We start from the raw sequence: 23577 nt of genomic DNA on the forward strand, positions 1-23577 counted from the left end.
AGGGAGCTCGCACCACTTGGGGAGCGGTGGATGGGCATCATTTGAGGCCGATTTTGTAAGTCTTTTCACATTGCTCTTTATGCATGTTCGATAGTTTAGGGTTTATGAGTTTTTTAGTTCTAACATAATGAAATCTTTGTATGTTTTGACAGTGGTCGATGACAGGACGTGATCCCACACCGTACGAGCGCGAGTACGCAGGCAGGAAGGGCTTAAACGCCCTGATGGACATTCTCAGTTCTCGCAGCGGCATGGTTAGTATTATGGTTTACTCTTTTTTATTTTTTGTATTGTTTTATAAATGTCGTTATATGTTTATACTTACTGAAAACTGTCTTATTGTCTTTTTTTGCAGAATCCGACAGATACGCCGCTTGGACGCGATGAGACGTCTGATTAGACGACGTCAGTTTAGCCGTAGCTAGATAGCATTAGTTTAGGGTTTCTCATAGCTTATGTATCATGAGACGGATTTTATACGTCTTTTTGAACCATGTATATTATTACATTTGTCACCGCAATTCCTTTTGCCAATCAATTCTTTATGCCTATGATGTTGTACAATTGTCATTATTACATTTGCCAATCAATTCAGTTTGTCTATGATGTGTACAATTGTCAATTTTGCAAACAATGCGTCTTGTGGGTGACTATTTTGGGTCTATTATTTATCTTTGCACTTTTTTTAAAAAGTGAATCAAGTACAATATGGTTGATGGGTGGCAGGGCATTCAATGCCCTGTCACCAAAAAAATATTCTCTCAGGCGTCGCTATAAGCGTCGCTATTTATGGCTCTGTAGCGTCGCTATATGCGTCGCTATACTCTTCTGTGAGAGCGTCGCTATAAGCGTCGCTATAAGCGTCGCTATATAGCGACGCCTATAGCGACGCCTATAGCGACGCCTATAGCGACGCATATAGCGACGCTCTCGTAGCGACGCTTTTAGCGACGCTTATAGCGACGCCGGGGGTTATAAAAACCCAGTGTATTTCCGTCGCTAAGAGCGTCACAAGAGCACATAACCTCTTGTAGTGATACTCATGTGGGGTACTTTGATAGTGGTGCTAAAAAACACATTACGTCTCATTGTGACTTGTTTACCTCTCTCTATGGTTGCTTCTTCGCCACCTCTTGAAGCACCTGTCAAACATGTCTGTGAATTCTGTGTTTTGGATAAGATGCAACATTCAAAGTTTCCAAAGGATGGTTTAGCTAGGGCCACATACAGGTTGTAGCTTGTGCATAGTGATGTTTGTGGGCCCATGCAAACTCGGTCCTTGGGAAATTTCCTTTACTTCATGACTTTTATTGATGATTACTCTAGGCATGCATGGGTGTATCCACTTAAAGCGAAGTCCAAAGTGTTTATGTGCTTCAAACAATTTTTGGCTATGGCCAAAAATGTCTCAAAATGTACTATGGGCACCCTCCATTCAGATCAAGGGGGGTAGTATATGTCTCATGAATTTAATGCATTTCTAGCTAGTACAAGGATAAAACACCAATGTACAGTGTAGTATACCCCTCAGAAAAATGGTGTTGCTGAGAGGAAAAATAGGTCACTTACAAAAATGGCACGATGTATGGTCAAAAGTAAAGTCAAGCTTGAGACCATCATGTGTGCCACTTATGTACTTAACAGGTGTATGTCCTATAAAAGCTTTTGCAATCTACGAATCCATATGAAGCATGGCATGATAGAAAGACTTCTATTGAGCACATGCGTGTTTTTGGCTATTTGGTTTATGTTTTGGTGCCACAAACACAGCGCATAAAAATGGATGATAAGGTTATCAAGTGCATTTTTGTTGGTTATAGTGCTGAAAGCAAAATTTATAGGTTGTACCATCCAAAAACAAAGCATATCTTGGTTTCAAGGGACGTTGTGTTTGTAAACGATTCTTTTCAGCCCTTGTTGTCATGTACTAGAGATAGTAATGTAAGCTCACAGGACATTTATGTTGCCTCTTTTCCAATGGTGGAAGTTTGATTGTAAATTCAAATGAGGCAAATGTACAGCCTATGGGAGTTTCAAAAAATGCTACAGATCAACCTATTACTGATGCAGATATACATAATATACTTGATGCGAAAATAAGTGGGAATGAGCAGGCTAGAGGTATGCCAAAATGGTTGGTACTTTGCGTGACAGTAAATTGGATGCACCTTTGTGTAGTCGTACTCGTTCAGGTTCTTGCCATGCATCTTATGCATTAGATTGTTAAGATTTGGCTATGTCTACTAGCTTATGTGATGTTGAGGAACCTCTGTCTTTTGATGAAGCACAAAATTCTAAAAATTGGATGGCTACCATGCAATCAAAATATAATGTATTTATGGAAAATGACACATGGACTCTATGTGATTTTCCTCCTGGTAAAAAGGACATTGGTATGAAGTGGGTTTGCAAGTTGAAACGTAAGCTGCATGGTGAGATTGATTGCTATCAGGATTGACTTGTTGCAAAGGGTTATGCACAACAAAAAGGCATAGATTATGAACAGACTTTTGATCCCACTGGGCATATGACTACTATGCATTTTCTATGTGCATTGGTGCCTCATTTTGGTTGAGATGTACATCATTGTTACTGCTTTCTTGAATGGTGACATATTTGAGGAACTTTATGTAATGCAGTCTTGCAATTTTATCAAGAAAGGATAAGAGGATAAAGTGTGCAAATGTAAGAAAGCTTTGTATGGGTTGAAGCAATCTACTCGTGCTTGGTATGAGAGAGATGATACTCATCTGGTCAAACGAGTCTTTGGAAATAGTCCAACAGAAAGCACATTGAATGTAAAGTGTGAGGGTGATGTACTTCTCATTGTCGTTCTCTATGTGGATGGTTTGCTGGTCATTGGGCCAAATGAAAGACATATTGCTGAAGTTAAGACTAAATTTGAATGCTACTTTCAAGATGAAAGATTTGGGTTGTTGCATCTTTACTTGGGTATATAATTTAAGCATTGTGATGGTCGTATTGCCTTGTGTCAGACAAGTTACATAGAGACATTGCTATGTAAGTTTGAACTTAAGTATTGCAAACCTAATGCCACTCCCATGGAAACAAGTTTGAAATTGATTCTTCATGATGTTGGCGACCATGCTGATGTCACTCTTTACCAAACCACTATTGGTTGCCTTATTTATCTATACAACACAAGGCTGAATATTCACTTTGGAGTCTCACAGGTCAGCAAATTTATGCATAGCCCAGGGTCTAATCATTGGCAATCTGTCAGGAGTATTTTTTGCTACTTCAGTGGCACTTTACATCTTGGCTTGTTTTATCCCAAGGGGGGGTCATTGCCGCCAAATTTACATGCTTTTTGGAACTCAAAAGTGGTTTTTGTTTGATGCTCGATAGTTTATGCATATCATGGTTGAGCAAGAAGAAACCTATTGTGGACACTTCCAATTGTGAGGCTGAGTACATGGCAGTCTTCACAAATATGGTTGAGTGTGTATGGCTTAGACTGCCAACACTATCTACACTGACAACCAGAGCACATTGTAGTTGTGAGGAATCCTATTTTTCATGCTTGCACAAAGCACATTGAGGTGCATTGCCACTATGTCAGGGAGAGGCTCTCATCAAGAGAGATCATCTTGACTCCTCAATTTTGTGAACTTCACGGAGACTGTATAGGAGTTCAGGGCAATGATTAATTTTAGACCTTGAAAAAAGGAGAAACTCAAAAGAGTGGAGTCAGGTCATCCTCCGTCTTGAGGGGTAGGTGATTTTGGATGTCGTCTTGCCTAAGGTAGCCCTTGTAATTTGATTTGGTTGGTAGATACCTCAAGGCTCCGTACGAGCTTAAGGACGCTTTGTAAATTTTGGGTTTCTTGATAATTCTCACCCACAGATTGTGAGTTTTGCAGAAAAAAAAGGTGAAAATTTTTTACTACCCTTCATTCATGAAATGTTCCACATTAAGTTGCTTGAGTTGCATCACCTTATGCATAACTTTTCTTTCTTTTTTATTGTTATCAGGCACCCATAATTTCAAAAAAGTATAAATACTATCATGAAGATCAAGGAACTTGAGGGATTACTTTAAATTCCTTAGAAAAAGCCAAATACTTGTTCCTTTAGGAATAGGAATGTGGAGAGTTATGCAGACTCGCAAATATAGAAGAGAGAGGGCCAACACAACTAAACATAGGAGAGAGAAGCAACATACCATTATAGCTTTGAGGCATGAGAAGAGGGCGTGCACCTATGAGCTGGCTTGCAATGAGAGGAACATTCTTAGAACAAAGCTGAGCACATGGGTGCAATCACCATGCTATGTACACAGTGGCAGTCACAATCAAGTAAGAGGTAGTGGCAATACAAGGAGCTTTGGACACGTTTCTATATAGAAAAAAATATAATTACTAGACAGCTTACTAGATTGACTATACATATCTACTAAGAGTGTAAACATGTAATAATGAGAATACTCTTAGGTGGTTGTAGCCACAAAATTCTAGCTATATGGGAGTTTTATCTAACCATATAGTAAGAAAGTGGACGAACATATCTAGGAGTTGTGTTTTCTTGCTAGTTTGACTTGAATACTCCTAAATGGTTGTAGCCATAATATTCTACCTGTACAAGAGTTTTATCTAACCAAGTAGCAAGAAAATGAGCAAATATATCTCTAGGAGTTAATTTTTCTTGCTAGTTTGACTTTAATAAGTCCAATATGGTAAGTCTTTAACATCTAATTAAGGTTAGATTATATATCAATTTAACCAATTGACTTGATTCTAAACATTAGCACTTAACAATTGACACTTTCATATGTGATTAATTGAGTCTCTCTACACATAATAACTACCTTTTTCTTATAAGAAAACATCCATACAAACCACAAACTATGATTAATCACACAAAGACCTGTCTTTTAATAACGTATGGACATACATAGTGAAATCAATCCTCTTGGTCACTCAATATCTCTACATCCTTTAAAGAAAGAGAACCAATGTTTTCTATCCTAATGCTAACTATGGATTCACTTAGTAGACAAGCTGCTAAACCCTCTTGCATCAAAGAAGAATTTGTGTCACATGCTTCCCTACTAAAAATAGAATGAGATTTTTTAGAGCCGTGTAAGTTGGCTTCACCAAGTGATACACTTCTTCAATTTTCTTCCCACCAAACCTTTTTATTAAAATGGTTTCTTCATCATCTCTGCTTAGTATATGCTCCTACATCATCACTTACATAAAACAATTGGATTTTTAAAAAAAAATCGCTTCTATCCTTATTAAAAGAAATAGATGTTGTCATTTTAAGATAAAACCAACCTCCATTTCTGTCAAGCTCTCAAAATTAGATGCTTGGTTTCTTTTCAAAGATTCGTAAAAAGAAATTTAAATAAAATTTCAATATGTGTCTTAACTCACAACAATAAGAAGCATATTGAATGTTGTCTGGAGCTACCTTTGATTTTTTGTTCTTCATCACTTTTGATGATTCACTTTTTTTCATGTAGATGTTCAAAAAATTTATTTGTGGCCTACAACATAGGTCAAATTAGTAAATATATAAAATATAGTGAGCATATAAAGGTTACTATAAAAACCCCATTATGCAACATATATAAATAGCTTTTCCTAGAGTGCACCTCAACACTTTTGGGACATGTATTTTCACTTGGATTGAGGTATTTAAACACCTTTTTAAAGAAACATCATATTTATTAATTCATCTTTCAAACAAGACATATCAAAATACAAAAGTCATATTAAAAAAATCTTCACCTCATTGTCTATAGAAACCTCATGGTAATCATCAATTGTACTCTCCTCTTCCAATGAATTCAGAAAGTTCTCTTATTTGCTTAATTTTTAATGTTCCTAAGCAAAAGTTCATTCATAATCAAACTTCTATGTATATACACATAGAGAAATATAGAGAGAACAATCTACTCTATCTATATATACTTCATAAGCATTCACATGATGTTCATCATAAGGAACATATGCTTCACTTTCCTTCTAGATTGAAAAAAAATAAACTTCTTTGACAATAATTTAAAATATAATCAAAGATAAAAATGACAAGTGTGTTACTACAAGTTTAGAGTCAATTACCTCAACAGACGTTGAGGCATCTTTATTGTTATCTTCTCCATCTAATTTATTTTCAGCATGGACGTCCATAACATCATCCTCTTGCTAAAAATGATATAAGTATAATCACATTGTAAAAGGGACATGTCTCTCAAGAAAATAACTCACAATCAACAACCACTACCTACTTGTCCATACGGATATTCTCTCCCTTTGTATCATCCTCAACATCTTCAACATCATATTGCAATAAAAAACCAAGAACCAGATAAATTTATACATAATACATGATTAAAATGAAGATAAAAACAAAAACCAAGTCTTATACCACAAGTCCTTTGCTTGACTTTTCCTTGCTCCACTTTCTTTTTGAGGCAAGAGATTTGATGCACCAATTGTAGATGTCCGACTCCTTCCATAGATACTCCACACCATGTACCTTGATGGACTTTAAATCTCCCATGATTTGTAAGACCATGTCTTTGCCCTCACTACTATGTCTCAAGTGGGCGATTGGCTTGGATTTTGCAAACCATCGTCGTACAATCCCATAGTTTACACATAGAACTCGATATTAATCATTATCCTCCTTCTTTAAAAACTATCTACCATAAAGCTTGTTAGTTTCTCTATGCTTTTTTTTTTTTTTTTTTTTTGGGGGGGGGGGGGGTGTCTAAAAATTTGATCATAGATTATAGGTTCATAAGTGGCATTGGTAGTTGAATCTACCGTTACCCTTTTATTCCCCAATAAATCATTTTTCTCTCCAAGGATCGAGCATTTTCAAGGCCTCATCACATGAGGATGTGAAACCGGCTGCAGCAATAGTGATTGTGGGAAATCAACGAGTCTACAAAAATAATTGATATAATCTAAGAAAAAAATTGTAGAAGAAAAGTAGTAGTCTCATCATCTTTACTTTACAAATATCATCTTTAGAGATGACCTATTAGCGAAGTGTAAACCTTGATTTTTAATTTTAAAGACTGCTGGCACTCTGTATGCAATCTATAGAACATAAAATGAGTACAATTCACAAAGCATAAATTGATTGCGATAAGAATTCTTCAATTATGGAGATCTCCATGTCATAGGCATCCATTGAGCAATTTGACCAAGACTTGTGATTTTCTTTCTTTTCACTACATGCCATCCCTTGATCAAACAAACACTACTATCACACTTTAGAATGGCAAGCTTTTCTATTTTAATCTCACATTGTATCTCTCTCACAACATCGTTCTTGAATTCTTTTGTACATCACTATCCAAGCACACCTTCACAATGTCATGTGGCTAGTGTGGCTCTAGCCACAGTGGAATGTTTCCACAAGATCCCTCCATAATTAACTTATCTCTCTGCTTTAAGTCTTTAACCTTATAGGCAATCAATTTCTGGCTCCCGGGGAGTGGCAATGGGATGAATTGTGAAGCATAGAATAGATAGGTCTAACACAATCCCAAGTAAAGGCAAGTGGTGCTCTCTCAAGGACACTCATTCCAGTCACATTGTCAATTAATAACTCATCTGAAACTGCATCACCTACAATGCATTGCTTGTAGTACATTCCAACAAGAAACAACATTGCTTTTCCTTCTAGTTGTATAGAGAAAAATGAGGTTATGCGAGCCTTCCAATGGATTCTCTCTTTGAACAATGTCTCCGAAGCATTAACCTTCACAATTACATCATTACCAACCTTGAATTGTTTTTCTCTATAGAAAACCTTATCATATGTTCGTACATCATTGAATGAGAAGGTATCCTCCTCAATGTTCCTATATCTCTTTAAGTAAGTGTTCTCCTCAGGTGTTGGCTCTCTAAAATTTCCTCTTCTCTTTGATATTGCAATACCCTTTAGAGAACATTATCAATATAGGGTGCACTCTGTTCATTCTTCAAAATATTGTTCCATAGGGATCTACCCTTTCCTACAGAAGAAAGAATGAAGAGGCCTTCAAGATGTGAAGGTGACCATACATGTGTTTCATTGTTGACAGTAGAGGAGGTACATGTCATTGCACCATGTAGGTGTCTCAAGGCCCTATCACAAGGAAGCAAGCTATCTTTATCACGTTGAATTTCTTGGAAAACCTTAGTAAAGAGGCACCGCATGTGAAACTATAAAAAATATTCCTCATCATTTAGATTATTGGTTTTGATAGCACTAACTGCTTTCACGAGACACTCAAACATATAACACAAAAACCGATCATATAAACCATGTCACAAAACATCATCAAGAAGCTCACCATTGCCAGCTACATGCTCTTAGGATGAAGAGTGTGCACCAAAGTATTCTTCCTTTTTAACTCTCCAAGATTGTAACAATGATCTCAACTTCAATGTCGTTGGAAGACCACCCATAGTCTTGATTGTAATTATAAAAGCTTTGGGCTATGTCAATCAATAAAGATCCCAAAATTTGCATCTTTGAAGAAATGCCATCAAAAAATCTAAGGATATATGGTAGGCATCACTGCATGAATTTTTGATTTTCCTCTGCCTTGAAACATTCATAATACACACAAGGTGAGTTTCACGAGTGACCATAGAAAATTGCTAGCGGTATAAGTTTGGTAACGAATCAACTTTGTCTATTTTCCTTTTCATAGATGCATTTGTGTTCTGCAATAACTGTGCAAAGTATTTCTTGAAAACATTTAGCGACCGGGTGTGCATCACGTTGTACGTAAGATCAAGAGAGAGATCAAATCCATACAAATCAGAGAGTCTCTAGAGAATTGACTCACTCGATAGACCAGATTTCTTCCACACCTCTTCCTTTTCATCTTGTGTACAACACCGCTTTGCTTCTACTCATAAAGCTACAATCATTTCTTCTCTTGTTCTTTCAAATTGGTGGATGCCTAGCTTGGTGATGATTCTAGTCATGCACATATTTTCATTCCTGGTCTAATTGTAGCTCTTTCAAGAGTAGCTTGAGCCTTGTCTTGCCTGCAAAACTCTTGTCCTCCTTTTTTAACAGATTTATCTTGCACGTAGGCAGGGTGATCATCTGTAACCATCATGACTCTTGTACTCCTTTTTTTAACAAACCTGTCTTGCACTTAGGCAGGGGGGCCATCTGTAATCATGATGACCATAGCCCGCCGAACCTTACAAAATTGGCTATATGGATTTGCATTATCAAAGATATTATCTAGTGGATACTCAAATGAGACCTCGCTCCATTTAGATATAATGAATCCAGCTCATCCACTAGAGGCTTCAAGAATGTTCCAAAGACATCACTAGATGACTTGTTGATGAGCCTCTTGCAACTTTGTGGAATAAATAAAATTGGCATGGTGTCTAGGAGCTGTATTTTCCTAGATTCAACAACATAATCTCCACCACACCACAATTCTTTTGTGTGGTCTGTGATTTTTAAAAACCATGCTAATGCAATCAAAGCGCTAGATTTCTAGGATCACCCTAGATTAGAGCAACAAAGAAGAATATTAGATTTACATCGACGCAAGCCTTTCTAGAAAAGAGGATAACAACAACACCACCGTTATCTTGCAAAGCTTCTTTTTGCATGCAATTTCTTCTTTGCACTCTATACAGATAAACTTCTACATCTTGGTTTTAGCATTCCATCCTTCTTCAAGTTTTAGAGAGAACTTCCCAAGTGGAAAAGTGTTGTAAGACTTATTGCAATATGGGTAAGAGTGAATTACAGGCAACTCATATGATGCTATTGGGTCCAAAAGTCCCTTCACTTCTTTGAACTTTGATCCATCCCAAAAATCATTGACTCTTCTCAAGAGACTAGTCGCATCTCCGTGGAGCCAAAATTGCTCTTTTGATAGCAAAAAGACATCAAAAAGTATATTCCATAGGGCATTCTAGCGAAATAGGTGCATGAGCAATTCAAAGATAGACTTTGATTCATGACTAAGAAAAAAAGACATGTCAAAGAAGAAGTCTTAACTCAAGGGCAGATTCAAGATCATCACTTAGAAATAAAATATCGCTTAGATAAAAAGTTCTAATCATTTTTTGATGAGATAAGACATTTTCTAAGAACTTTCTTGAGTACAAATCATACTCATAGTGTGGAGCATCTTCTAGAACCAACGGAGGAAGAAGACAACTCCAAATCTTCCTCTCGGGTATGAGGTTGAGTAAAAGCTTCAACATAGAGTCAATCGCATCAATCGGCATACTTTGGAATCCTAGGTAAAAGATTTTGTAATCAGATACAAGGCCAAGACATGCTTTCAATGATAGCATGCCTAATTTTATGAGACACACTATAGAATTGTCTCCAGGCAATGATCAATATTGACTTCGTTTTTCTTCAAGCCATCGACAATGTTTTGCACGATGTTGCGACGAACCTTATAAGCTCTTGCTTTCATAACATTCCAATGTAATTCTTGATCGCTTTCCATAGAGACAATGTGGGTACAAAAACTTAGTGATTATAATAAAAATCTCACTCTCTCTCTCTCTCTCTCTCTCTCTCTCTCTCTCTCTCAATACACATCAAGTTAGAGCACCAAAGGGTTAGACCTCTACTTTACCCTAAACCGGCAAAATTAAGAAGTTTTAGTGTAATTGTCAGTAAAGGCTTCAAATTTAACCTAAAAACAGAAGAATTGCCCTTATTTCGTATGGTTAGAAAAAAGATTTTTGGTAAGCCCTCTCTCTCTCTCTCTCTCTCTCTCTCTCTCTCTCTCTCTAGATACACACATCAGGTTAGAGCACATAAATGCATATCACAAAATAGATAATAGAAGATCTATCACCATGTAGTAACAAATCCTCTACAGATTTTAAAAAAATTACACTAAAAATTATTGGAGTCTTAGTCTAAATATTGACGAATGCTTCAAATTTTGATCTAAAGAGTTTCTTTGCTTTAGTACAAACGTTTCTGGCAAGCCGTGGGTTTTTGACAAAAGTATATTAGTCTTAGGTTTTTTGTTTGGCACTATATCTCATTGTCTAAATATAAAGTTTACTCATTGTGAAAAAAACATTGTGAATTAACATTAACATGATGATTAGTATAGTACCCAATAAGCTAATATAATTAGCTCGAAGCCTTTGCAACAGGCACTGAGCTCCACGTGGGTAGCAACAGAGCATCCATAGCAATTTCACTGAGCCCTAGCCATATCCACTCATATCAATTTCCCGCCCAGCTATTATAGTTAAGCAGCTAGTCAATAGAGAGAGAGAGAGAGAGAGAGAGAGAGAGAGAGAGAGCAACTAAATCCCTGGCCGCCCGCCCTATCTAGTGAATTCCCACCTAAAACATTTAGGGCCAGGTCTCACGCTCCAAAAAAAAGTACAATAATTAGCTCCATCTGGAACAAGAACAACATCAGTATCCATCTCGACACTAAAGAGGTGATCACACATGTGAGCAAAAAATGTAACGTGAGCATTGCCTACATTGTTTGCATAGTTTTTTTTGTCTTCATCTTGCAAAACCTAAGATAAACTAGCTAGCCCAATGCTTACTACATAACTATTGTTTTTACATATGCATCCTAGAAACGGTGTATAATTATTCCACTTAAAGTAACTACTCTAAGATGTTACTTAGGATTGCAAAAAAATTAATGATTATTCATACCTCTAAAATTCTCCAGCTATGAGTTTCCAAGGTTTACACTTTACATTTTTTCAAGCACTAATTCATAGCCATTACTTTTTGAGCTAGAATTTTAGGACCTAGGACTTCTATGTCTACTTCACTAGGTCTCCCTAGGGCAATGAAGTGGTGGAGACCTTTGTTGCTCATACCATGGATGGAGTTTCTTAAATTCTTTAGCATGATTGTTGTTCCTAAAAGCAAGACCGTAGACAAGCTAAAGCACATGCAAAGGGAGCATGCACATGAGGCTAAGTTGAAAGAAGAGGAACAACACAAAAGCAATGGTTATGGTAGACATCATAGCAAAAGCCACGGTTATGGTAGACATCATGGTTATGTTACAATGAAAAGCAAGAGGAATTGAGATGATGGAAATCCTAGCAACCACAAAAACTAAAGTTGGTTTAATGTTTACTAAGTTCTTATTGAGCTTTCTATCCAAGATGTAGTCTCTCGGAGCATGGTGATTACAGGATCTACCAAAGAGTGTTGTGACAAGGACTTGAATACACTATTTATGTTTAAAACAAGATCTCACCGTTTATGTCCACTATGAGATGGAGAGAGGGTGTTAAAGTTTATACCATCTCAAGTAAATAGCCCAATAGGATACCAATATTTATTTTGGCTTAGGTATTCATGTTATTTATTTTCAAATCCTAGGTAGGGCAATTTGCTAAGGTGAGCATATAATCACACCTAGCCTCTCTTGTAAGATATACTAATTCATTGCCAAGGTTGATTGGTTCAGAAGTCTCTCTCTCTCTCTCTCTCTCTCTCTCTCTCTCTCTCTCTGGTGAGAGATAATTCTCCCTAGGGGTCTATGCATAGATTACAATTTACATTTTTATACAATTACAAATATACATGAGAGTTGCAAAAGCGTTTGCATAGGGGAGGAGTTCTCATCACTCGACCTAGCATGGAGTTTAGGCCATGAGCCAGAATGCATCCAAAGGCACCTAGCGACTAGTGCTACCTCTGAATGGGTGATATGAATGAAAGCGTACTAAAGAAAAATAACATTATGGAGGGTGAATATATTTGTACACCGCATTGCGGAGAGAGAGAGAGAGAGAGAGAGAGAGAGAGAGAGAGTAGTGGAGGATGAAATAGAGTGTGCAGAGACACAAGACAATGACAAAAGAAAATTTTTAAATGCCCCATCTAAATGAAACAAGCTATCGTGTATTATGCAATAACAAAATCTAGATATACCATAATGTCAAAAAATATATAGAATGACTAGTAGAGCACCCCCCTATGTAGGGATTGACCGGTCCACCCATCCACTTATGCTCTAATACGCATAGAGAGAATTTCACTTCGCTCGGAGCGAGCCAGAACACCTCCAACCTACCTGAGCTAGACATAGGTTGAAGCTGCTTTGCCTCCGTCCATGAATCCGAGATCTGAAACGATTCCAAATACCAACAGGTGGTAGGGCATCAACACCAACCATACCAGTTTAAGAATCACGCCTCTTCAATGCTCAACATTGGATGTTTAGTCAAAGCCAAGACAAGATCCCCAACGCGTTAGCCATATAGGTCGTTCAACTCCCAATGCACTAACCATGTAGATGAGACTAATAAAAAATAAGACCTAAGCAACATCCCCGATCCAACAAATCCCCAATTCATCGACCCTTTTGTCTAAGGCTAAGCGATGTAGATGATCCTAATCTTGTAGCGACGCTGCCATTAGAAACATAGCACATGAGTCCAATCACAATAGCATCTTCCATATACACAAACAATATTTACAGGCATTCAGACTGTAGAGAGTCTCTACCCTTATAGGTCCATCGTAAACCATCAAAACCACTTCATGGTCCAATCCAAAACCATAAACCATAATCCAGTCACACACATAGATGAACACTCCACCCAACTCAAGCAATCCTGCAAGACCAGTTTGGCACATAATATGGCTACAAAAATTTTGGTAGCATTTTGGCGGTTTAACCATATCCAAGGTATCATACCAAAGGTTGGAGCAATATCGTCCATAATTTTTGCAAAGCTAGAATCGTGTCTAGTAATGTCTATCGAGCCATCTACAAAAAGATAGATGCAATTACAAAATGTTAAAAAAAACGACACATTGTAGTCAGAACTCTTAATCTCACCATGTAAAGCCAAAGGATTAACCGCTATATAGCCCACTCCACTTGGTAAAACAGATGTTCCGACATTAACACGGGTCGCTTCCCCGCAGAAATTGATTTTCGCTCTACCACAATATTATTGAATATAAAAATGTGGTAAGTATAATCCACATTAATGTTTTAAATTCCATGTTCATTGCCAAAAAATACTTATTTTTGCATCAAAGCCTCTTGGTGAACATTGCCAGTCGATGGTCGAGGTGGAGGATCAACCCTAGCTCTATGCATTGCTTTGTGCAACTCTTTTTCACGCTCCAACAAATGGCCGGGTGACATGTCTATCCACCATGGACAATGCTCACGCTCCCAACCAGTAATATTTTTCATATTGTAATTGTCCATACATCCATCTCCTCTAGAAGCATTAACCCACTGCTTTGAAAGAACTGGAATGGAAGCAATGTGGTGGGTGGGCAAAAGGTATAAAAAGTACATGTAGGACACAAAGAATATATATAGGAAGCAAATAAAAAATAAAATATAAGCTTATTTTGCAAGAATTATATTATACCTATATTGAATTCTCTGTCCTGCCCGCAATAAGAAATCCTACTTCTTTAAAGCTTGCATGTCAACATCCTAGTTCTAGACTCTAATGTAGTCTCTATGGGAAAGAGATAGACACGAGCTTCAATCTTGACTTCTTCATAATAGTGCAATAGTTTGCAGTCCTCTATCTCTACAATGCCATCAAGAGCCTTAACAAAATCCGATAAAATTGCAAAAGCTTTATCTAACAACCTGACCAAAATATTCTCACTACAAGAGGCTATTCATATTAGCGACGCTCATACAGCGACGCTCAAAAAAAAAATTCCCGGCGTCGCTATGAGCGTCGCAAATTTACAGTCGCTATGAGCGTCGCAAATTTACAAGTAAATTTGCGACGCTCATAGCGACGCCGGCTGGGCTAAAAAAAATAACAGAGAGCGCCCAAAAACTCAGATCTCAGATCTGAGTTTTTCGGCGCCCTCAAGCAAGGAGCAGGTAACGCTCTCCCTCTCTCCCTCTCTCTCTCTCTCTCTCTTTCTTCTCCACACACACACACACACACGAGGAGAGGAAGGAGAGCCACGTATGCTCCTTCCCTCTCCTTACTCTCATGTTCCCTTCCCCTCTTTCTCTCTCCCTCTCTCTCTCTCTCTCTCACACACACACACACACACACATAGTGTTTTTTTTAGAGAGAGAGAGAGAGAGAAAGAGTACAAACATAAACAAAAACGCACACACACATACATAAACAAAGAATGCACACACACATTGAGAGAGGAAAAGAGAGAGAGAGCATGCATAAACAAAAAACGCACACATTGAGAGAGAAAAAGAGAGAGAGAACATGCATAAACAAAAAACGCACACATTGAGAGAGAAAAAAAGAGAGAAAACATGCATAAACAAAAAAACACACACACATTGAGAGAGAAAGAGAGAGAAACTAATTAACGTCGTAGGAAACTAATTAAAATTAAAAGACCTAAAGATCTAGCCGACGAGGAGTTGAACTCAAGACCTATTATTCAAGAGGGAAATGGCATAACCAATATATCATACTTTGCATGGGTGATAGAAAGGTTATACCATTTATCTCTTTTTATTGGCACACACACGCGCACACACACAAGAAGAAGAGAGTTATAACGTCGTAGGAAACTATCCTAAAAGACGTTAAAGATTAGGTTAGATGTAGACTTACGTTAAATTAGATTTAGGTTTATTTAAGTTAAATTAGATTAGATTTAGGTTTATTTTTAGTTAGATTTACGTTTATTTACGCTAGATTTAGATTTACGTTATATTAGATTAAATTTAGGTCTCCATAGACTGCGATGCCTGCATGAAGCGGGTGAAGAAAGCCCTCAATGGAATATAGGGTATTGTTGCCTTCACTCATGGTGGGCTCCGTCGATCCAAAAGTACTGGTGAAATGTCTTCAGAAGATAGGGAAGAAGGTGGATCTTCAGGGCGGCAAGAGTCACTACATCCCCGACAATGACCATCTAGACAACCTCTAGTCATTCAACAGCAACTTCAAAGTTAGTAACAAGAGCAAGAACGGTCCAAAGGGCCAATTGCTGTCGTCAGATGTGGATGGAGATGAGGCAGCGTCACCGCCGGAAGTAAACTCTCACATCTTTAGTGATGAGAATGCCAACTCTTGCCGAGTTATGTGAAAAATTATCTGTTAAATCAGTTTTAAGGTTCTTATAATCCCTGTTAGTTTAGTTCTTTGTTTTTAATATAACATAATTTACGTTAGATTTAGATTTATGTTATATTAGATTAGACTTAGGTTTATTTAGGTTTACCCCCCCCCCACACACACACACGCACACACACAAGAAGAAGAGAGTTTTAACGTCGTAGGAAACTATCCCAAAAGACGTTAAAGATTAGGTTAGATGTAGACTTACGTTAAATTAGATTTAGGTTTATTTTTAGTTAGATTTACGTTTATTTAGATTTACGCTTATTTACGTTAGATCGAGTCCACGCAAGAATTACTTACGGTTTAGGGTTTAGAGTTAGACGAACAGTGAAAAGATCTACTGTGAAAAGATGTTAAGATGCTGTGAAGTGCTACAGCTAGAGAAGAGGCAAAGGGGTTTTGTCCACTACATGCAGTATCATGTAGACGTGGGTCTGTAGATTTCTTGTACCCACAAATATAGGTATTGACCAATAAAGACGAGATAATAACCCGGTGGTTCTTATCTCCGTGCACCTCTAGACCGAGGTGTGCGGGGATTGGACATGACTAGAGAATGTGAGGTAAAGAGAGAGAGAGAGAGAGAGAGAGAGAGAGAGATAAGACGAAGAATGCCAATAGAATATTAAATTTGTTGTCCAGGTTATAAGATTTTTATCCTCATTATGAGTAGTGACGAGGATGTGGGACCGTCCAACTGAAACACCTATCTCTCAACGAGGGTCTTATGTCCTTGTAATCAATGCAAGCATGTTGTGCGACGGACAAGACGTGTTTCTTTGCAGCACGTTCGCGAATTTGGCGAGTTCGATCCATCTATTATAGATCGAGTTGTTGCCAATTATAACTCGTCGGACTCTGACGCTGGCCAACAAGCAGCAATCTTGCAACCCAATAGACGTGTTCGCAGGCGCTTTGGTCAAGCAGCATATGTGAGGCCACAAGATGTAGCCTCTGACAGCTCGGGGGATGATCATGCAGAGCACATTCCCAACGAGGCGATGTTTGAGCTCGAGATTGATGAAATGATCGAGACGATCATGGATTCAGAAAGGCTTATCTATGATGATATGAAAAGTGAAGCCGATACGCCATTGTATAATGGAGCATGTATGTCTAGATTGAAAGCACTCCTGGTTCTTCTTAACATGCAGGAAAAGTTTGGATGGAGTGACACTAGCGTCACAGCGCTTTTCAGGTGATCTATTACAATTAGTTTACTTTAATAAAACTCTAAATGTATAATGATCTGATAGATTTTTACACGACTGTATCGTATTTTTATGTTGTGTAGATTGCTTAAAGAGCACATACTACCAGCTGACAATGTGATGCCAGATTCCCGAGATGAAGCAAGAAAGATTTTGCGAAACTTGGGGATGGATTACAATTCTATCCACGCTTGTCCTAATGACTGCATTCTTTTCAGAGGGGAATACATAGACATGGAAAAGTGCCCGAAATGTGATTCCGAAAGATATCAAGTAGATCTCCACGGGACAAAAATTCCACAAAAGGTTTTGCGACATTTTCCTCTGCTTCTTCGCATCAAGCATTTCTTCGAATGTAAGTCCATGGCCGCCCTAGCATCATGGCATGAGGAGAATAAATCTTCGGATGGTGTGCTACGAATTCCTGCAGATTGCGCAGCCTGGAAACATATAGATGGAACATGGTCGGATTTTGCCAGGGAAGCTCGAAATTTGCGCTTAGGCCTGACTATGGATGGCGTAAATCCATTTGGTCAAAGATCAACATCTTACAATGTATGGCCTATTGTCATCGTCAACTACAACATTCCCCCGTTGTTGACTACGAAGAAGGGGCACCTATGGCTAAGCTTGATTGTGCCAGGGCGATATAAAGTGGAGAATATGGATGTGTATCTTCGTCCACTATTGGAAGAGCTACAACAATTGTGGATTGGCATAGAGGTGGTGGATATGAGCCGACACACAGGACGACGGAATGCTTTGATCAGAGGCATTCTAATGTGGACCATGCATGACTATCCCGGGCTAACAGAATGCTCAGGTGATCTATTGACACTCCTCACTCAGACACTGTAAATCTTGTTTTTTCCCATAGTTGATCTATTATCATGTGTATACATGCAGGGCTTCAAACAAGCAGATACAGAGCATGTGTCACATGTGGATCTAGACTGAATGCACGTAGGGCGCCCTCACTGAAGAAGCAAATCTACGAAGGTCATCAAGCGTATCTTCCAGAGAATCATGTGTTACGCGACGGCTTTTTGGGAAGAGAGCCACCAAGGATGTCTGCACAAGCATGGTTAGAGCAGAAGGAGATGTGCGATGACGGATTGCCTCCAGGGATGAAGAGACTATCTCTATGGTACGAGTTACCATATTGGCCCCGACTCATGATCAATCACTTGCTCGATCCAATGCACATATTCAAGAATGTGGGTAATCTACTATGGGACCATCTGACCGGCAAGAAAGATACTTTGGGAGTCAGAGTTGACCTTAGAAATGTGGATCGTATGGAGCAATATTGGCCGCAAACAGCATCTGATGGATCGATAAAACTCCTTAAAGCACCATGGATTTTCACAGGAGCCCAAGAACGCAAAGTAAAAGAGACCATTCGATCTTTGCGGACCCCCACAGGCGTAATGCACTCGCTCCGAATGTGTTTTACTAAAGAAGGAAAGCTTACCGGTTTGAAGTCACACGATTGGCATAAAATGTGTCAGGTACGTTCATAGTGGACTTTAATATCATTGCATAAAATGTGGACTTTAATATCATTGCTGCACATACTTTACAGTTTATTTTACCGGTTGCCATTGAGGGATGTTTGTCTCTTGACATCCGTAACACAATCTACAAACTTGCAAAGCTGGTGCAATGGATCTCACAAAAGGAGATCAACGTAGACTCCATACCATTCGCCAAACTAAATGCTGCGGAGCTTGTGTGCATGTTTGAGAAACATTTTTCTACTACCATGCTAACCATTCAGGTGCATCTTCTTGTTCACATAGTTGATGAGGTGGAAATAGCTGGCACAGTTCATTCTAGATGGATGTTCTTCTTAGAACGTTTCATGAAAACGCTTAAGGGATATGTGCGTCAAAAGGCACGTCCGGAGGGTAGCATGGCAGAAGGTTGGTTGGTATCAGAGTCCCTAGTGTACATTGGAGAGTGGCTAGACGGATTTGATAAAGCCCGGGACACGCTATGGCGAACCATAGATGATGAGCGCATATCTGGGATTGTCATGTGCAATCTTGGTGTTGAGAAGAAGATGACGAGGCTAAAAGGAACCGATTTTGCATGCTTCACAATCCAGTGATGCAAAAGTGGATTTCACAATATGAGGATGCAAAGCAAGAGCGACAAAGGGCACGAATCAAGTGGAGACGGGGAAGACGACCACCGATGCACTATCCGACGATTCTGGAGAGCCTACCAACATTCATGAGCTTAAGATGGTTGCACAACCAATTGAAAAGCGCACAACAATGCGGTGACGAAGTGACCGAGGAAGAGTGGGAGTACTCTCGGGGTTGCGCGACCAAGGTAAGTTTGCAATGTACGACTAGCTAGTGACTTTATTTCTAAACGTTTGAACGGCCACTCATAATCTTTGTTCGTTGTAGTATAAGTCATACACAACAGCATGGTGTAAAGGTCGACATTTTAGGGTGGAACGGATCGACAAAAAGCGTTTTACTCAAGATTGTGGAATCATGGCAAAATTTGAACAGTCTAGTCGACGACGTTCCTCTGATGCAGATCCTGTGGTGGCGGAACTCACTTACCTTGGCACGCTACAAGAGATTTTGAGGATCGATTACAGAGGATTTTTTGTCGACTTGTTCGACGTGCAATGGTTCAAGATAATCATGGAGGGTCGCAATGCTACTATGCGTAGAGGAGAGTCTGGTTTTCTTGAGGTGGATTCTACTAAGAAATGGACTGACCTAAGAGACACTTTCGTACTACCCGAGCATTGTGAACAAGTATGTAAATAGTTAACATCCCCCTTTTACAAGTTATGTGCTCGAAAGCTCTCATGTAAGTTATGTGGCTCTGGCAGATAATATTTCATCCTACAAAGTCTACATCAAACTGGTGGTACGTCATAGAGGTAGCCCCTCGTAGTGCAAGGACGTATGAAGGCTACCATGTGCCAATCACAACGGCATCAATGGAGGAGATTAGAGAAGATGCTCAATCAGAAGCCGCTGCGGTGGTGCCAGACGAGCATCAAGATGCTACTACTCTATATGGGGTGCATGCAGAGGAGCTACAAAATGAAACAGAGGATATGTGTTTAAACGGAGAGCTCTATATAGATATAGGAAGTTATGCTGAGTTATGCGAGGATGAGAGAGAGATCTCTTAAAGCCACAAATATTGTATTTGAAAAATTTTTCTCCGTGTTGTAAAAGCTCTGGCTCTCTAAGTACCTTCCATGGTGTATAACGCTCTTTTCTACTCGCGCTCACATCTTTTGATTGAAAATTCTGAGTTTTCGACTTGCCTCTTCTATCACTCAATTCATTGCGTCATTGTATTTAATGGTCTTTGCGTCATTGTCTACTCTATTCATTCAATATTAAGTTTAAATATTTGTGTGTTTAATGCAGGTATGGATGATGAGGAGTTTCTTTCTTCTTTGTCACCGCAGCAGAGACAGTGGTACGTGGAGCGTCATCGCTCTGGCGCACCATCGCGCGTTCCTACTCCATCCGCATCTCCCTCTCTTTCGGAGCATTCGGCGCGCTCCGAAGCTTCGGCATCGACGAGACGATCTTCACACTCGTCTAGACACCGACGCTCTAGTGGTGGCGGTGGCGGTTGTTGTGGGGATTCCGCCGCCGATGCCTCCACACCGCCTCGTGTTCGACGAGGCTCTTTACCCTCCCCTTCTTTGCCCACCCCCACACCAGCCACAGCATCGCCATCTACGCCAGGTTTTGCGCGGCTGACTGTTCCTAGCAGCTACACACCTCTACCTACTCCGCCAAGAGCCACCCCACTCGACACTCCTCGCTTCGGGACCCAGACGCCGGTGGAGACACCTGACGTCCGTACCCCCATCGACACGCCGCTAGAGACCCCTGTCGGGACATCCAGGTTCACGTGTCACCGGCCAGAGGGGTTGTCTTACTCCGTCGACTTCAGCGGCGGCATCATCATGGATGATGACGGCAAGGTCATCTCGCGCATGCGTGGTCTTTGCTCTCAGCTGTTTAGACACTACATACTAAACAAATGGAGTGAAGTACCAAGTGATTTAAAAAACAGAGTCATCAGCATACTTCATGATGAGTTTCCCATTCCAACACGGGATCAGCGCTTCAATGAAGACCTGATGAAGATTCGAATGCGCGAATACTGCAAACACAAGCGTTCCGAAGTGCAAAAAGCAATCAAGCATGGGTGGAACAGGCCAGATTGGCTGGCCAAAGAAGATTGGAAGAATGCGAAGAAAGCAGCGCGTGAGAATCCCGATAAGTGGAAGCAACAAAAGGATGCAGCCAGAGCGCGAGTAGAGGCAGGGAGCTCGCACCACTTGGGGAGCGGTGGATGGGCATCATTTGAGGCCGATTTTGTAAGTGTTTTCGCATTGCTCTTTATGTTCGATAGTTTAGGGTTTATGAGTTTTTTAATTCTAACATAATGAAATCTTTGTATGTTTTGACAGTGGTCGATGACAGGACGTGATCCCACACCGTACGAGCGCGAGTACGCAGGCAGGAAGGGCTTAAACGCCCTGATGGACATTCTCAGTTCTCGCGACGACATGGTTAGTATTAGGGTTTACTCTTTTCTATTTTTTGTATTGTTTTATAAATGTCGTTATATGTTTATACTTACTGAAAGCTGTCTTATTGTCTTTTTTTTGCAGAATCCGACAGATACGTCGCTTGGACGCGATGATACGTCTGACTAAACGATGTCAGTTAAGCCGTAGCTAGATAGCATTAGTTTAGGGTTTCTCATAGCTTATGTATCATGAGACGGATTATCATCATGAGACGGAAAAAAGCATTATCATCATTCATCTCATGATCCAAGCATACAAACTTAAAACCCTACCAAACCTACAAATTCATCCATTGCAATCCCAAAAGGAGTGCAATATCTAAATCCTTTGAAGGATCAATAATTGTGCATAGAACTCTGCAATGCTTTTCCTTGATTGTTGAGAAGTGCTCTCTAATGACAGCAATCCAAGCAATAGTTCGATGGTTGCCTTCCCATACATATAGCATCTTATTTGGCATGGATTTCAAATATGGTCTCTCAGCTAATTCCTTTTCAAACTCTCATTGATTTCTTTACAATGATCATCCGACTCTTTTTTTATATCATCTATATTTATGAAAAACAAGACTCAAGAAAATAGACATCAAGAACTAAAAAATCAAGTAAATCAGCACGAAGCATACCAATAACATTAGTCTCCTCTCTGTAACATGTCCATATGGAGACAATAAAGACCCCTTTCTCTTGCATGTAGCCCTCTCGAGCAAATGCAGAAGTGACATCATCTCGAAGACCCCTAACACGAGCATATGGAATGAGCCTACAAAGAGGTATCAAAGGACAAGAGAAACAGCTATGTATTCTAGTATTTTTAAGAATATTTTGTCCTGTTTGCATATAAAGTTTATTTTCTGCACCAACATCAATTATCTGCTCAACCTCAAGCCTTGCAACATATGGAACAACCTCCATGGAAATATTAGCTTCATTTGGAACTAGATCACTCTCATGCAAGCACTCAAGTGTCACATCTTCTTGGCTCTCCAATTCATCTTCTTCAAGGGTAATATCCGGCTCTGTGGTGGCAATATTGGATACAGAGATAGAACTCACAATATCACTAGACTCCCCTCCATGGACGTCTAACTTTGCTTTACCTCTACTGTCAGCTGCTCGTCCTCTAATAAAACAAAGGCTCTTTAAGTTCTTAGATTTATACATTCCACTATCACAATTGAAAAAATTAGTTCAATAATTTTTCAAAATTAACTACTTGAAAAATGTCCGTGTTGACACGGGCAGTTTCAAAGAGGATATCTTAATCACAAAACAAAAAAAGAGAACCTTTTTTAACATTGCAAAGAAATAAATTGCTAAAGTAAATTTATTTAGCCCTAATTATTGTTTACAATGCTAACAATCTGGCATAGAAGTTGTAAAGCCTTGAAAAACAATATCAAAGCATTAAGGAATGAAACTGCTCGTGTCGACACGGATAGTTTCGAGCAGATATAAACAAGACCTTACAATCATGTCAATTGCATTTTCAATTACAAAGTAAAGCATACCGCATTGACACGGGCAATTTTGACGATCTTCAAGAATTGTTGCAATTTGTTAAGGTTACTGAGTGAAGTGCCACTTTTTAGAACTTCAATTTGCTTCAATAGAATTTTCTAAAGATCTTGAAGCTCATCGATGTTGCACGCGCCGACAAGGTGTGCTTAACTTAATTATTTCTTGAGGTCTATAAACTAACCAAA

General features: G+C 39.2%; 1 protein-coding gene across 3 annotated transcripts in view; it reads right to left on the reverse strand.

The window, feature by feature from the left end:
• LOC147438367 (uncharacterized) overlaps nt 1–23577 on the reverse strand; it is a 33228-nt gene that overhangs the window by 7927 nt on the left and 1724 nt on the right. Inside the window, exon 2 of one of the 3 annotated variants that reach the window (XR_015184976.1) lies at nt 22797–22994. The exons of the other annotated variants lie outside the window; for them this stretch is intronic. The gene's annotated coding sequence lies outside the window, so the exon portion shown is untranslated. Of the gene's footprint in view, nt 1–22796; nt 22995–23577 lie in introns of those variants that run through there. 3 annotated transcript variants of the gene reach the window in all.

Source organism: Adiantum capillus-veneris, chromosome 17, assembly GCF_014529385.1.
Source record: "Adiantum capillus-veneris isolate H3 chromosome 17, ASM1452938v2, whole genome shotgun sequence".
Taxonomy (NCBI): Eukaryota; Viridiplantae; Streptophyta; class Polypodiopsida; order Polypodiales; family Pteridaceae; genus Adiantum; species Adiantum capillus-veneris.